Here is a 17,367-nt window from a genome sequence, read left to right as displayed (position 1 = left end):
ACAAGATCTGTTCAGTGTTGAAGAGCAAAGATGTCAGTTTGAGGACTAAAGTGTACCTGACCTAAGGCATGGCATTTCCATTAGTCTCATATGCATGTGAAAGTTGGACAATGAATAAAGAAGATGATGGAATAATTGAGGCATATGAGTTATGGTATTGGAGAAAAACATTAAAAGTACCATACACTGCCAGTAGAACAAACAACTGTGTGTTGGAAGAAGTGAGCCGGAATGCTATTTTGTAGAAAGGATGTCAAGATTTTGTCTCTCATACTTTGCATATATCATCAAGAGGGATGAGTCCCTGCATAAGGACATCCTGCTTGATAAAGTGGAGCATCAGCAAAAAAGAGGAAGATCCTCAATGAGATGGATTATCCCAGTGGCAGTAGCAATAAATTCTAGATCAACAATGATTGGGAAGATGACACTGGACAGGGCAGTGTTTCATTTTGTTGTGCATAAATCACTTTGAGTCAGAACCGATTCTACAGGACCTAACAACAACAAGAACATTTATTCTAGTCACTTTAGTTGCTTTATGCTCAAGAGTAAGTTTCAGAGTCTCTTCCGGTAACCATTTTGATCTTTCCTCTCTTTCTTGTCTTTTAAATAGCATTTTGCTTTCTTCATGCATTTATGTGCTTGATATCATCCTAAAATTCATCTGGTTTTCAGTCATTAGTGTTAATGCATCAAATCTATATTTGACGTGGTCTCTCAATTCAGGTGGAATCTACTCAAGGTAGTACGTTGGCTTTTTTGGCTTTTGTTTTTTGTTTCTTGAACTTAAATTGAACTTTCATATGAATAATGCATGGTCTATTCTGGAGTTGTACCTGGCCTTCTTCTGACTGATGTTACTGAGCTTTTTCATGTTGTCTCTTTCTTTGGATGTAGTAAATTTGACCCTGATGTTGAAAAAAATTGTGTTTGCAACTATATGTTGTTGCAAAATTCTATCATGTGATATCCAGATTAATTTCTATCACCAAGACCATATTTTCCACTTACTGATTCTTCTTTGCTTCTAACTTTAACATTCCAGTCATCAGTAATTATCAATGCATCTTATTGCATGTTTGATCCATTTTAGACTATAGAAGTTGAGAAATCTTCAATTTTTTTTCATCTTTGGCATTAGTGGTTGGTGTATACATTTGAATAGTAGTTGTATCAATTAGTCTTCTTTGTTGTTGTTAAGTGCCATTCAGTTGGTTCGGACCCGTAGCAACCCTGTATAGGGTTTCCAAAGAGCAGCTGGTGAGCTTGAACTGCTGACCTTGCAGTTCAAACAGCTTTGCAGTCTGGCGCATTAACCCACAGTGCCACACCAGGAGTCTTCCTTGTAGGTACATGGATATTATCCTATCACTGATAGAACTGTACTTCAAGACACATCTTGAAATGCATCTTTTGACAATGAATGTGATGCCATTCCTCTTCAATTTGCCATTCTCAGAATAGTAGACTATATGATTGCCTGATTCAAATTGGCCAATACCAGTCCGTTTCAGTGCACTAATGCCTGGGATGTACATCTTTATGCATTCCGTTTTATTTCTGATGATTTCCTATTTTCCTAGATTCATACTTTGTAATTGTACATTCTGATTATTAAAGGATGTCTACAATTTTCTCTTCTTGTTCTGAATCATGCCATAACAGCAGATAAAAGTCCTGAAAAATCTACTCCATCTATGTCATTATGGTATACTCTACTTTGAGGAGACAGCCCTTCCCCAGTGGTAGTTTCAGTACCTTTCAACCTAAGTGGCTCATCTTCTAGCACTATACCAGACAATATTCTACTTCTGTTCATAAGATTTTCACTGACCAATATTTTTAGAAGTAGATTGTAGATTATTTTTCTAGTCTGTCTCTGTCTGAAGCTTTTAGACTAAGAATGATAGTAACATAAGATAAAATTCACCAATTTTAGGTATTCAACCAAATTAATTTTATTCCATTTACTGACTTGTGCAATTACCACCATAATCCAATTTTTCCATTACTGTAATAAGATCCCTATATTTATTTACAGTAAACCCTAGTTCCTATTCCCAGAACAAGGCTCTACTTTCGGTCCTTATGAACTTGCATCTTCTAGAAGGGCGCTTCAAGAAGTTCTTGGAAAAATGGAATTGAAAGATAACGGAACTTTTCAACAAACTTTTTGAAGTCCAATCATGCCCTGAATCACATACAATGTGTGATTTTTGTGTGTTTCTCACTTCTTACCTTTAGAATATTGTTGTCAAGAGTCATTCTATTGTTGTAAACATATATCAGAATTTCACTTTTATTGTAGACTACTATTTCATTTTATGGATACACTAGAATTTGTTTATCCATTCTTTAGCTGATGGATAGTCTGCTTATATCCATATGTTTGGCTATTACAGAAGATATTGCTATGAAACTTACATACATTTTTTTTTTTTAATGTGGGGACATGTCTTTATTTCTCTAGAAAAATACCTATGAATGAAATTTCTGGTTTTTATGGTAAATTTGGGAGCATGGTGGCTCTGTAGAACAAGCACTGGACTTTGGAAGTTTAAGCCCACCAGCAGATCCTTGGGAGAAAGACAAGACTTTATGCTCCTGCAAAGATTTACAGCCTTAGGAACCCTGTACAGAGTTGCTATGAGTTGGAACCAACTCCCTGACACTTAACATGTAAATTTATATTTAACCACTAATATAAGAAATGGATTCTTTTCCATAAGGACTCTACCCATTTACATTTCAGCCAATAATGTCTGAAGGTTCTATGGGCACAATTTTAAAAAGAAAAAAAGAAAGACTTAAAAATATACCAATTTAGATTTAGATGTCTATTCTCTGACATTTATTATCTTCTGATTCTCCCCTTCACTGAAAAGAAAAAGGGAGACTCTTGCTCCTACCATCCCAGAATTCTCATCTCCACATTTTGCTGTTTGGTTGGATGAGGCTCTTTCAATCTCCTGCAAATCTGCTCAGGCATGGGAAGAGGGCATAAAAAAACCCCATGCTTACCCATTCCTAGCAACTCTGAGAAGCCATCTGAAGAGAAAAAAAAATGTTTAGCAAATGAAAATTCACTCCCTGGGTACAGCAAGAGGAGAGTTAATGCCATATGTAACAATTATCGACTACTAGATCTGCAAATGATTGCATAAAATTTCTAAAATATGCCTGCAAGCTTCTATTATTGATGTGGTGCCCCCAGGGGTGCACATATGGGTTTAAGTGTCTAAACCGTTTTATTAATTAAATTGCTATGATTTACTTCTCCCATGTTAGCATTTTCAGTTTGTAAACAGCCCTGTAATTAGAAAATGACGTGCTCGTGTTGATTGTTTACTTTGTGGGTGAACTATACATACGTACGAGTGGATTCAAAAAGTTCTTGAGATAATGGAATGAAAGGTAATGGAATTTTTCCATGAACTTTTCCAAGCCCCACTCCCCATAGACACATGTGTGTGTGTGCATGCTTAACACACATACTTACAGGCACACACACAAACTGTATTTTCCCCAGCCAACCCTTGCAGGCTACGTTATGTCTAGTCCAATTAATAGGCAGCGACCAGTGGAGCATTAAATTGCTTTTTCTGGAGGTGGGGGAGATCGCTGGGAAGTTTATTGTTCCTGCTGAGGTGTGTATGGCATCTGTGTGTGTGTTTGTTTGTTTTCACTTCATAAATAGAAAACTGAAATCATGAGATTTTATTTAGAGAAATCTGCCTAGAATGTCCCTAACATACCTAGCACATTCTAAAATTGTGGACTTCTTCATTTTTACATTTATTGACATAATGTTCTATATTCTTCATACTCCATCTACATTTTTGAAGGGATGTCTAGGAATAGATGATATGTATTGCCAGTTGTTGTTGTTATTATTGTTGTTAACTGCTATCGAGTCGGTTTTGACTCAGAGCAACCCTGTATAGGGTTTCTGAGGAAAGGTTGATGAGTTTGAAGCACCAACCTTGTGGTTCAAACTGACCTTGTGGCCCATTGTTTATCCTAAAGCACCATACCAGGACACCACATATTACTGGTGTTATACAGATAATGCTTAAATAAAGTTGTTATTGAAGCTCTTTCTATTAATTTTTATTTTATATGTATTTATTCATCCCATCTATAAACACATATACAGGTGCTGAACCTAATAACTTTATCAATTTTTATCAATTTTCTCAACTGTGGGCTCTGTCTGACTCTTAAGTAGATCAGATTATGAACCTTTGGTTGCAATACGTCAAAGGATTATTATACCTTAGATTGGAAGAGCTTTGGGAGTTATATATCACACATTTCACATTTTCTGTAATATTTGAGGGCTTTATATGAATCAATCACTACTTCAATCTCAAATCCCTTTTACATGGAGGTAATGAATAATTTTAAAAGTCTGTCTCACAGAGATACTAGGGAAAACTGCAAAAATACCCTTTAGGGTATTAAAACACATTGGGAAAGAGTTGTACTATACAAACAGAATGTCAGGTAGAATTCGAATCTTCCACGTTGGGAAAATTGGTTCGATTCCCAGCTAATGCAGTTTATATGCTGCCACCACCAGTGTATTTGGAGGCTTGTGTGTTGTTACAACATTGAATAAGTTTCTGTGGAGCTTTCAGACTACGATCTCCTTCCAAAAATAAGCCAATGAAAGTTCTATAGACCAGAATTTTCTAGCAGGACCAGTTAGCATTCATTCCCAGGCACGTGGGCTCACCTGACTTGGGAGCCGAATCAGTGGCAGCTAACAACAACATCATACATATAGAATAATAATTCACTTGAAATCTAATTTTACAGTTGTATGAATAAAGTTGTTCTGTTCTCATGACTGAATGATGCGTTCTGATTGCAAAGAAAGAGAACAAATTGGGGGTGGGGGTGGGGAAGGCAGGATAGAACAAAAGAGAAGTTGATGATACAATGCACAGGACTACACTAAATTTGAAGGAGCCCGTGTAGTTTAGGGGATTACCAGCTGGGCTGCTAACTGCAAGGTCAGCAGTTTGAATCTACCAACTGCTCCATGGGAGAAAGATGAGATTTTCTGTTCCCATAAAGATTTACAGCCTCAGCTCACTCTGAGTTGGAACCGATTTGACTGCACACCACCACCACACTGTACTTGGGTGTGTGCTGGCTCTGTAGGATAAGCACAGGACTATAAGCCATAAAGTCAGTGGTTCAAGCCCACCAGTTGCTTTTCAGGAGAAAGATGAGACTTTCTGCTCCTGGAAAGATTTATAACCTTGGAAACCCTATACAGACTCAATGGCACTTAAACAACAGCTACACTATATTCACCAGGTGACTTATAGCGTTTCACTCATTCACTGAAAAAAAAAAATTTATCAAGGTAATAATATAGTAGGAACTGAAATGGCACCATGTTGTTAATGCATATATATAGTCTCTGACTTCAAAATACCCAAAGTTAAGTACCAACCAAACCAAACTCACTGCCATCGAGTCAATTCTGACTCATAGTGACCAACAATATAAGGTTTCTGAGGCTGTTCATCTTAACTGGAGCAGAAAGCCTCATCTTTATCCCATGGAGCGGCTGGTAGGTTTGAACTACTGACCTTGTGATTAACAGTCCAGTGCTTATCGTACAGCACTACCAGTATTACTTATGCAGAATATGTGAAATGTCAGAAAGATGGAACTCAAATAATAGTATAGGGTTTGCACGTTTTCATGATAAAACTTGTTTATTTGCTTTAATCATTAGTTTCTGTTCCACAAATTGCCTTGGATGGATCCCCATGCAGATGAAAATCCAGATGAAAATTCTTCAGTCCTCATCTGACTTGAACTCTCAAGCAGTCTTTTGACACAACAATGCCCTTCCATTTTCCTGAAACATTTCCTCCTTGATTCATCAATACTACGCCTCTTCATTTTGTTCCGTTGCCTGATCCTTTTTAGTAGCACCAGGGTTGATATCACCCAGTGTGGTAACTGAAGGTGTCACCCTCTGACACCCTAGACCTTCTCCCATACCAGACCATACAGAATCCTGAGTAATACTTATTAATAATCTCAATTATAGGATACGGGGGTGGTGGTGATTACATACCATTGAGTTGGTTCTAACTCTTAGAGACCCTGTATAGGATTTCTGAGATGATGAATCTTTACAGGAACAGAAAGCCTCATCTTTTTCCCAACGAGTGACTAGTAGATTTGAACTGCTGTTCGTTCAGTTGGCAACACTGCTTGTAATCCCAGGACTCTTTATTACAGGATTTTGTTTGTTGTTGTTAAGTGCCATTGAGTTGGTTCTGACTGATAGCAACCCTGTATAGAGTTTCCAAGGAGTGGCTGGTGAGTTTGAACTGCCAACTTTACAATTCAAACCAACCTTGGGGTCGAGTATTTATCCTACAGTACCACACCAGAACTTCAATCATAGGATGACATGCGATAAATACAATTTCAAATTGCTTAAATGCAGCATTTCCTACATTATATGAATACTAACTACAAAATTGCTTTGTAATGTCTTTCTATAATGAATTACATTATTAATTATATCATTAGTAACAGCACAGAAGTCTTTTTTTTTTTTTTTTTTCTGCTTCTTCTTTTCCTTTAATTATTACTCCATTCTGGAATGAGCTATGGGTATGTATCCAGAAATGCTAATTACCACAACATTGTAGCTAAAACACTTAAAAATTTGACAAAGTAAGCAACTATGAAAACACTGGTAGCAACAAGAGTGCATACTTGTATAGTGTGCAGACCAACAGAGTGATTTGAAGCATCCTTGTAATTGAGGAATAGTGACGACTCTGTCTGGAGCACGTTAGAAGCTTCAAACAGTAAGCTAGCGCACAGTTGTATCTTTGTAGTGTTGTTGATACATGTAAGCTGGGCTTATGAAAAATATATTTGTTGTTGTAACTAAGGGATATTTTTATAAAAGTATAAATTTCTGTTGAAACAATGCACAAAAATTTTATAGACAGTCATTTTATAGACTCGTCCCCTCTGATAGAGTCACCCGGCGCAGTTTGCAGCCCCCACACTTGCCTAGAGATGGCGCTGCTTCTCAGATGCCACATTTCCCACTGTGGCAACTTTTGGGCTCCATTCAGCCTGGCTCCCGTGTTCTACTCACCTAACTCTCCCCAAGTGTCGCAGGGACTTCGCATGTTCAGTATGTCACCAGCCCAGATTTCTCGAAGTCCCATACTCACATACCAAACTTTCTAACCAAAATCTCCACTTATAGGCTCTTAGAATTCAACATGTTTAAAATGAAACTTATGTTTTTGGGTTTTTTTTCTCTAAAACCTACTTTCTCTTTCAGTATCCCTCTTTGTGAGTGACATTGTGATCCCAACTCACCCCCATAAGTGGTCTGGAACCCAACCTTCCAGTCCATAAGCTGCAGGCCACCTAGGTGGTACAAATGATTAAGTGTTCATCTACTAATAAACAGGGTGGAGGTTTCGTTCACCTGGTCACCAGAATGATTTTCTAAAAATAAAAATCAGATGAAGGCACTGTTCTACTTAAAAACCTTTCAGGGGCTCTCCCTTGCCCTTAATGTCCAAAGTCCTTCCCATGACCCACAAACCCAAGGGATCCCCTGGCATCACCTTATACCATTCTCTAACTTGTTTTACTATGTGATCTTACAACAGTGGGGACTTTTCTAACTTCTACTCCTTCGGTTTCACCAGAAATGACCGTTCTTAAGAGCAGTCTTATCTACTTTCCCAAAAGGTAATCTTGCTGTGCACTTTCATTGTCCACCATAGTTTTCCTTCATAATATTTGTCACAAATACAATTGAACTACCTATGTAATTATTAGTTTGTTGTCTCTCTTGCTTGCATTCTATTGACAGCTGAAGGACAATACATTGCCTAACATATAATAGAGACTCGATTAATAAAACATACAATAGATACTCGATTAATAAAAAAGTATCCCATAAAAACAGGTACTGTATCTGTCAGAACATGATACATAGTAGGTACTCCATGAATTTTCAAGCTGCTGTTAAATGCTCTTGATGTTCAAATTAAACACTGGAAATTTATTAACACTAATTTCTCTTAATAATGCTTCCCAGAAAGAGAGAGCAGTGATGAATTGCTAATGATTCCAGTTGGTAAGTTGCCACACTTGCCCTCTCTGACAGAGCCACTATGAGCCAGGACTGACTCAATGGCAGTGGATTTGGTTATTGGATTTGCCCTCATACCTGGACCTAGCACCTTCCCTGTAGAGTGTAGAGAGGCATGCACCCTCTTGCCTCCATCCTTGATATTGCTTCATCAGAAGGGAGCTGGAGACATTTGCAGAGTTCACTGCTTGGGGTTTTCTTTTTCACTTTCCTGAATCAGAAATGAGATCTTCTGACACAGAACTTAAAGTAGCAGCAAGTTTGAATGAATAATTTCTACTAAACCTAACTGAGTCCTGAGCACATTGGTTATTCCTCATAATTTGTCCAGTTGGGACACCTCTAACTTATCCAAGTGGAAGCTCTGTCACCACATATTTAAATCACAGTGAACAGCAGGTATAGTCTCAAGATGGTGGCTGTCACTATGTTAAGTGCCTTTGCATCAGTTCCAACTCACAGTGACTCTGTATAGGGTTTCTGAAAAGCAGCTGGTGGATTGGAACCACCAACTTTGTGATTAGCCATCCTTTGCTTATCCTACAGCACCAAAAGAGAACTCCTAAATTTGGGTTTAAATGCTCAAAGTAAGAGGAAAGCCTACTATCAACTATCAACATGGAAAAAATATGGAAATTTATATTTATAAGGGGGATCATGCAAATAGCTGAAAATGAGGGGTATGTTTTCAATGCACATTGTGATCACCGTGGAGTGGAATTATTTGTCTCATAACTTATCCAGATGTTTGAGTACATACAATCTGCATAAGCAGGTGGGCCAGTTTCTTCTTTGAAAATCCACTTCAAACATTGTAGAAATCTTCAAGTGGCAAAGCTCTCTGACCAGCCAGAGGTTTGTTTTTTTTTTTTTTTTTTAAGTCTTTATTGTGAATTGAGTGATAGATTACATGGGAGAACATCGGTTTTACACTCATTGTTTCATTGCAATGATTACAATCCCCTCCGTGCACCATCATTCTACAATATTTGCTTCTATTCCCTCTGTTTTTTTGTTTATGTTTTATGTTTGAGGGGGAGGGGAATGTACACAAAAACACCCAGGGATAAATAATCATTTAATCAACCAAAGGGCACATTCTACAAGCCTGCCTCCTGGCCGCCAACAGTCTTTCTCTTTCCATGAGTCTAGAGTCCTCAGCTGCTCTGTCTCTCCATGTCTTCATCTCTGCCTTCATTTCTGGTGTCGCTGCTTCTCTGGAAAGGATTCCACATTCCGCTCCTGCTCTTCTCCCTTGACAGTCCTAGGGTTCTCTGTTCCTGGAATGTAAGATTAACTACTCTCCCCCTTATGTTACAAAACTTCTACTTTTACAGTTGTGACAGTTGCAATTAGTTGTAAAAAATACTCCCTATTGAAGTATAAGAATCTTATCCCCATTTTTTTCACCAGACTTATCTGGACAAGATGAAAAACATTCAGTGGGGATATTACCTCCCCCCGCTAGGCTCCTCTCCCCTACTCCCCACTCCCGCCGCACACTCTGAAACTAAACTCCCTCTTGAAAACTTGTAAGCCAGCCACTTTGTGCCTTTATAGCCCATCCATTTTAGGTAGCCAATGTCTAAGTTGCCCGTCCCTATCACCCGTCCTTACAGAGGGAATAGGATGAAGACTTATTCCCTTTGAATTGGTATTTTGAGCTACTACATCCGTAAGTATAGGTCAAGTGCATCAGGTTGTAGCAATTTACATTTGTTTCCTTTATCAGTTTTTTAAATCTTCTTTTAGTGAAGTTGTGATCTTCAAGCCATTGAAACTAGGTCAAATGGGTACTATCTGTAAGTTTGGGCATTCTTGTGCTTCTCCCCCACTTCATATCAGCTCAACGCTCCACTCTCAGCTCTAGCCCTCCGTGGCTATGTCCTTGTCCATGGGCTCAGGAGATCCCAGGTCTCATCATACTTTGTACCAACCAGCCCTTCCTCTTCTCTCTGTCATCTACAGGTCAAAAGGTGTCTGCAGAACGTGGTCAGACTCAGCCCATATCTTCACTGTTGCCTTTCTCCCACTTGCACTCACCAGTGGACCAACTTGATCACTAGCAAGCTTACATCAGCCACAGGTTCTTGTACACATTATGGAGACCTGGCCATTGCAGAGAGCTCAATACATATGTCATATATTAAGTGGCAAATACGATGAGCAAGTACTAACACAGATAGTTAAGTGCTCGTCTACTACCAAAAGGTTGGAGGTTTAAGCCACCAGCAGCACCTCAGATGAGAGGGATAGCAATCCATTTCTGGAAGATACTAGCCACTGAGACCCCTCTGGAGGAGCTCTCCTCTGAAACACAGCGGTCACCATGAATTTCAATCAACTTGATGACAACTGGATGCTTTTTAATATTAAATTGTATTTGGGTACAAGTACAGTCAGAATATTCCTTAAAAACAAGGATGGGGAGACTTCATCTCTCCTGCTTTGGACATGTGAGGTGGGACCAGTCCCTGTTGTCAAGAGGGCTTCGTCATACTCGGTTAAGTGGAGGGTCAACTGGAAGACTCCCAATGAGATGGATTGACACATGACAGCAACAATGGGCTCAAACGTAACAATTGTGAGGATGGTATCGGACCAGGCAGCATTTCATTCTGTTGTGCATAGGGTCACTATGAGTCAGAACTGACTTGATGGCACCTGACAACAATGTAACAACGGCACTTGAGGTAAATGCATTTAGGCAATCTCTTTGCTGGTAGAAGTTTCAAAATAATTTCCTTCCTTTGCCTTTGGGTGGATGAGTTAGTGGTTTTAGTTAATAAGACAATTTCCTTTCATCTTTGGGGCTAAAGTTAAATATGTGTACTATTCTCCCAGAGAAACTGTAAATGGTTTCTTGGCCTTTGGCCCTTATGGTACATATTAATCATGAGGGTGTACTTGATTAAAATTAGTAGGTCAAAATATAAAGGGGAGCTCAGGCAGCCACTCTTTCAGGGGTACCTGGAAGGGACCATGAAGGTGTTATTAATTCCACCACTATTCAAAGCACGTGTCTGGAATATATAAGCATCAGCTGAACACACGAGCCATGCTCAGACAAGGGCAGGGGGAAAGTACTGTTTGCATTGTTTCTTAGTCAGGTGTTAAATCTGAGTTGTGTACCAGCAACTATCTGACCTTCTCAAAATTAGTTCATGTAGCCAAGTGCATTCTCCCTTCCCTTTGAAGGAGTCCTGCAAGCATAGTGTGATGCTAACCTTAAGGTCAGCAGTTTGAATCCACCAACTGCTCCAAGCAACAAAGATGAGGCTTTCTGCTCCCATAAAGCTTTTCAGCCTTGGGAATCCTATGCAGGGTTGCTGAGTTGGAACCTACTTAACACTACAAAAACCATCACTACCACCTTCCCTTTGGAGTTCCTGGGTGGTGCAAATGGTTAATCCTCTCAGCTGCTAAGCAGAAAGTTGGAAGATCAGAGTCCACTCAGAGGTGTTTCAGAAGAAAGTCTTATTGATCTACTTTTGAAAAATTAGTCATTGAAAACCCTTTGGAGCACAGTTCTCCTCTGACATACATAGGATCAGAATGGGTCAGAATCAAGTTGGCATCAACTGATCAATTGAGGAAATGCATTGTTTTCAGTAAGCTGAGAGCAATGTGAAATGATTAGAGTAATGCATTGGGGGAGTGGTAGGTTGAGATGGAACAAGTAGATCCTGCCTTATGAATAGACAACACACATGTCTTGAATGGTTTTCAATGTTTGATTTTTTGGAAAGCAGATCACCAGGCTTTTCTTTGAAGGCATCCCTGAATAGACTCAAACCTCCAATTTTTGGTTAGCCGCTGAGTCATGCATCAATAGCATATGTTTAAAAGCTGCTAACACCACACTAAGCATTGGGAATTCAACAATGAACTAAATGCATGGAGCTCAGTCAAATGGAGAATCAAGATACTAACCAATCTATTACAAAACTGTGTGTTGCTTGTCCCCATGTGATGCTGTGGGATAAAGCACTGGACTGCAAGGTCAGTTTGAATCACAAGGTTGGTGATTCAAACTCACCAGCTGCTCCTGGGAAACCTTATACAGGGTCGCTATGAGAACCAACTCGATAACACTTAACAACAACAATGTTGAATGACACAATAGAGAAATATGGGGTACTGAGGAAGCCCCAAGGAGGGTCTGTAGCTGGAACATGGGAATGAAGGGCAGCTTCATGATGGAAATGAGGTCTATGCTTAGATCAAAGGGATGAGTAGGAGTCAGGCATGCCAGAAGTCCTGAAGCATAGGAATATAAATGGTCTTGGCCGAGAGACTGACTAGCTTGCACAATGACGTAAAGACCAGGGACAGCATGAAGGTAGAAAATGAACAAAATTTAGTTGGCAGGTTCAAAGGGCTACTGATGAAGAGGGAAGCACAGGTTTTGATCACTCAGACCTTTTGGGCCACTTAAAACTGTGGAGACTCTACCCAGTGCCATCAAAACTTTTCTTTCCTCCTCCGCAAAATAATTTGGAGGGACAACATTCAATAATAGATTTAGGGAGATTTGCTATAAGCTACTTTAATAATCCAGGTGAAAGGTAGTGATGATCTTTGAAATTAGAAGAATGGATGAATTTGAAAAAAATCTAGGAAGTAGAATTCATAGAAATTGATGATAGATTTGGTGTCTGAAGGGAGAGAGAAGAATTCAAAATAACTCCAAATTCTGGTTTGAACAACTAGGTGGATATTGCTTCCCTTCAGTGAAGAAGGGCCTGTTGTTGTGAAGTGCCATCAAGTCAGTTCCGACTCATAGTGACCAGATATAGGGTTTCTAGTAAGTGGCTGATGACTTTGAACTGCCAACCTTGTGGTTCAAACCAACCTTGTGGTCCAGGACTTTATCTCACAGCACCATACCAGGACTCCAAAGAAGGACCTAAGGGGAGGACAATTGGTTTGGAGACAGAAAATCATATTTGATTTTGATTAAGCTTGAAGTGTCTCTGGTATACCCAGGTGGCTCTGGTCATGGGTAGTTAAATGGATTGTGAGGCTGAGGAGGTAGACATGGACTAGACCTGTACATTATACACAGTGTGTGTGGGCATGTGCCTGTGTGTGTATGTGCATATTATTTACTCCTGTGACTTGCCCTTCTTTTTCTAGCTAATTTTCTATGACTGAGGAGAGATTTCACTCCCTTGACCAGGCTGTCTTTGTCTCTCCTCGGCTTCCCATCATCTTTATTCCAACATTAACACATACAAACATTCCATATAGCACACCACTTATGAGGTTGACTTGTGAGTATGCACTTTGGACTTCAAGCCACATTAAGGCAAAGATTTATTTCATTTATCATCATACTAAGATGTGTGTTTAGTGAGTGTTTTTGAGTAAATCATAAATCAAATACTGCTGCTAGCTGCCTCTGGGTCACGCAACCCAATGGATCATAGCAGAATATTGTCCAATATGGTGCTAGTAGAGACCCCCCTTGTGTGTTGAATTAGACTCCAACTCAAAATGTTCACCATGGTCAGACTTGGACTCCTGGTGTAGTGCTGTAGGATGAGCACTGGACTGTGAACCACAAGGTCACAAGGTCACTATGAATGAGAACTGACTCCACAGCACTTAACAACAACAAATGGTCAAAATTATGAAATTATAATATTTAACTTGGTCATCTCCAATTTTCCTACAAGGTACTGACTCCTTACCTATAAACTTAACTAGATTTGAATAACAAAGCATGTTCTCCAATGTCTTACCCTATCAAATGTATTAGTCTATGTTGAACATCAACAATTCCAAGACATACCACTAAGGCGCCATGATGAAAACAGATGAAGAAGACACATTTTCTGCCTTCAGGGAGCTTACAGATGAGTAGCATGGACACTGAAATGAAAATAACTTAGAGTGTGGGCAACATCTATTCTGTAGGCAAGAGGAGAGAGACCCTGAGTTCAAGGATGGTCCCTCCCAGGTAAATGTTGTTGTTGTTAAGTGCTGTCTAGTCAGTTCCAACACATAGCAACCCTGTATAGGGCTTCCAAGGAATGGTTGGTGAGTTTGAACTGCTAGCCTTGTGGTTCAATTGGCCTTGTGGTCTAGTGCTTGTCCTATACCTCCATACCAGAACTCCTCCCAGGTAAACATGTTCATTTTAATAGAGGGTTTCTGAAGGCAAGACCTTTACCCAAGAAAGAGATTCCCATAGTGCAACTTCCCAGTGCATCCTGTAGGGCCTTTCACACTGCATCTCATAAGTACGGCTTCCCAGGATTTGGGACCTGCTCCAACATGAGGGAATTATTCTACTTTGTCAGATGTTCTCTTGTACTCAGAGAGTGATATCCATTACAAAGACTGTGCTGGCACTTAAAAATCAAAATATTAGAAATCCACTGGGATTTCAGATTTTACAGATGTCATTTTAGAGACTTTTCCTGCAACAAAATTGTAGTTAAAATTATAGCAAAGTTATGTAATAAAATAAAGGCATTGTACTATGTCCTTACAATGCAACAAAGTAGACAACCTTAAAATGGCTTATATGAAAAAGTTTTGCTGTTTTTAAGACCTTGAGATATTTTCCTTTATTTCCTAATAAGACATATATGTTTCCAGGTATCATGGCTGTGTTTATAACTTTACATAAGCATCTGACACTCATGAGTTATTGAAGCAGACTGTAGCACTGTAGGATAAACAGCAGACTGATAATTGAAAGGTTGGTGGTTCAAACCCATCAGCCACTCCTTGGAAACCCTATTAAGGGTTGCTGTAAGTTGAAACTGACTCGAAGGTACTTAACAACAACAACAGTGTCTCTTTAGAATCTTTGTTCTGTAATGTTACATGTATCTAGTAAGTTCTAGAGAGAAGATAGCAGTGGATGTAGGAAGCCATACACTGGGGGTGTAGGATTCTTCTGGGGGAGAGTTAGTAGGAGTCTGCCACAGAACACAAAGGCAGCTTCTTAGCGATGACAGGTAAACTTGGAAAAGTAGGTTGTTAGCTGCCCTCAAGTTGGCCCCTAACTCAAGATGACCTCCTGCTTAACAGAACCATTGTCCTAACTGGTTATAGATCAGAACTTTGTGATCCATGGGGTTTTCACTGGCTACTTTTGAATAGATTCCCAGGCTTTTCTTTCTAGTTTGTCTTATTCTGGAAGCTCTGTTGAAACTTATTCAGCATTATAGCAACATATAATCGTCCACAGACAGACAGTAGATTAGATGAGACTAGAACCCAGGTCTCCTACCCAGGACATAAGAACTCTCTCACCACCATTGTCCTCTCTGAAAGTCTACAAGATGTATGTGAAAAGTAGAACTCTCTGCTGCTGGGAGGATGTAAAAAAGCCCTTAACTAGAATGCCTTCACTATTGAAATTCAGAAAGGTAAATTTCCCAAGGACTGTAAAACGACTCTTGTCTCCTATATTTATATTTTTCCCTGAAAAAAGAAATGTCTTTTTGCATTATTTAAATAGCACATAATTAAGTACTGAGGGCTCTCTGTAACTTCTATACAAAGTCACAGCCGGTGAGGTATGTAGGCCTAGAGGGCTGTGGGGAAACATCATAGAGCCGAAGAGGGAAAACAATAGAGAAAGAGACAGACAGAGACCAAGGGCGGGCAAAGGGAGAGGAAGTGTTTAACATTCAGAATTTGTCCACAGCCGATAATTTATTGGAACTCATCTGTAACAAGGCCTGGCACTGATTTATAAGTTGATTTGAAAAATAAATAAAAGTGATAGAAACCTGCATTTGGTTTTAATGATAGACTGGTGCAGCGTGAAAAGTAAGGATATGAAACATTGCAAGGAAATTAGATATTATACCCTGAAGACAATTGCAGCTACCAGCCCATTAATTGTTAGATATTTATTATTAAAAATTTCTTTTCATGAGTGACTGCAGAATATTTGTGCTACTCAAGCTGTTGAGTTCTGACATGAATGAAGTGTGAGGGGCATTTGTTTTTTTTCTCTGTGCCTGTGTGTGTGTGTGTGTGTGTGTGTGTGTGTGTGTGTGTGCATGCTTCTGACAAGGCAACTGGCCAAAACAGGCAATAGATCTTTGCAGAAAAAGCACAAACATAGAAAGGCTGCCTCTTACACAACCTAGAACATGGCCAGGGATGTTGGGCAACTGTCATTACTGAAGCCATTGTTATTATTTAACCCAGGTAAAACACTATTATAAACACAAATTGGATCTTTCTATCTCTGAGGGTGGGGGAGTGGGTGGGAATTGAAAGTCACTGGCAATTGCTCTTCAAGGGGACCCAACATATGAATGTAAAATGCAACATTGTTATCTCACCAAGACTTAAGTTATCCATTTTTTTTTTTTTTCTTTGTTCTGGGAAGATCCAGAAAGGTTGCTACTTGAACATAGAACAGTTTAGATTATGATACACAATTGGTACAACAAAAACAGGCCTTTGTCCTTTCCAAATTATCATTTGTTTAAGGGAAGAAAAAAAAAAAGATGGTCTTTGATTGATTGGAAAGCACTTATCTTTGTAGAAGGAGTCCTGGTAGCATAGTGGATTATGAGCTGGGCTGCTAACCGCAAGATCAGTAGTTTGAATCTACCAGTCACTCAGTGGGAGAAAGATGATGTACAGGGTCTCTAAGAGTTGGAACTAAGTTGGTGGCACACAACCACTACCATCCTTATAGACTAGCATTCAAAATGCTTGTCATTTCATTGTTTAAACATTATGCTCAAAATTTTATTTTTGTGGTCCGCTCATTTTCCCAGTGGAAATGTTTTCCTCTAGTTTTTCAGGAAGAGGCAGTATTTTGACTGATTTCCAGTTATTTTTGAAATAAATGGTGCAAATACTTTTTTTAAATGATTATTATTTTTTGAACAGATGACACTCTATAGTTAGTGTTCATTCGTGCTTCATTCTTAGGGCTCTTTCAGTTTAACCTTTATCCTATGCAATGGGAAACGACACAGAGAAATAATCTCAGCAGTTATTGTTAGTTGCTGTCGAGCCGATTCTGACTAAAGATGTAAACGTGTTTTTCGTTCAATCCCCGGTGTAAATTCTGTTGTGGTTGTTGTTAGGTGCTGCCCAGTAGGCTTCCAATCCTAGCACCTCTACACGCAACAGAAAATGAAATGCTGCCAGTTCTGTGCCATCTTCACAACTGTGATATATGAGTCCATGTTGCTGCCTTTCTATCA

Source organism: Chrysochloris asiatica, unplaced genomic scaffold (assembly GCF_000296735.1).
Source record: "Chrysochloris asiatica unplaced genomic scaffold, ChrAsi1.0 scaffold00060, whole genome shotgun sequence".
NCBI classification, from domain to species: domain Eukaryota; kingdom Metazoa; phylum Chordata; class Mammalia; order Afrosoricida; family Chrysochloridae; genus Chrysochloris; species Chrysochloris asiatica.
This window is presented reverse-complemented; position numbering follows the sequence as displayed.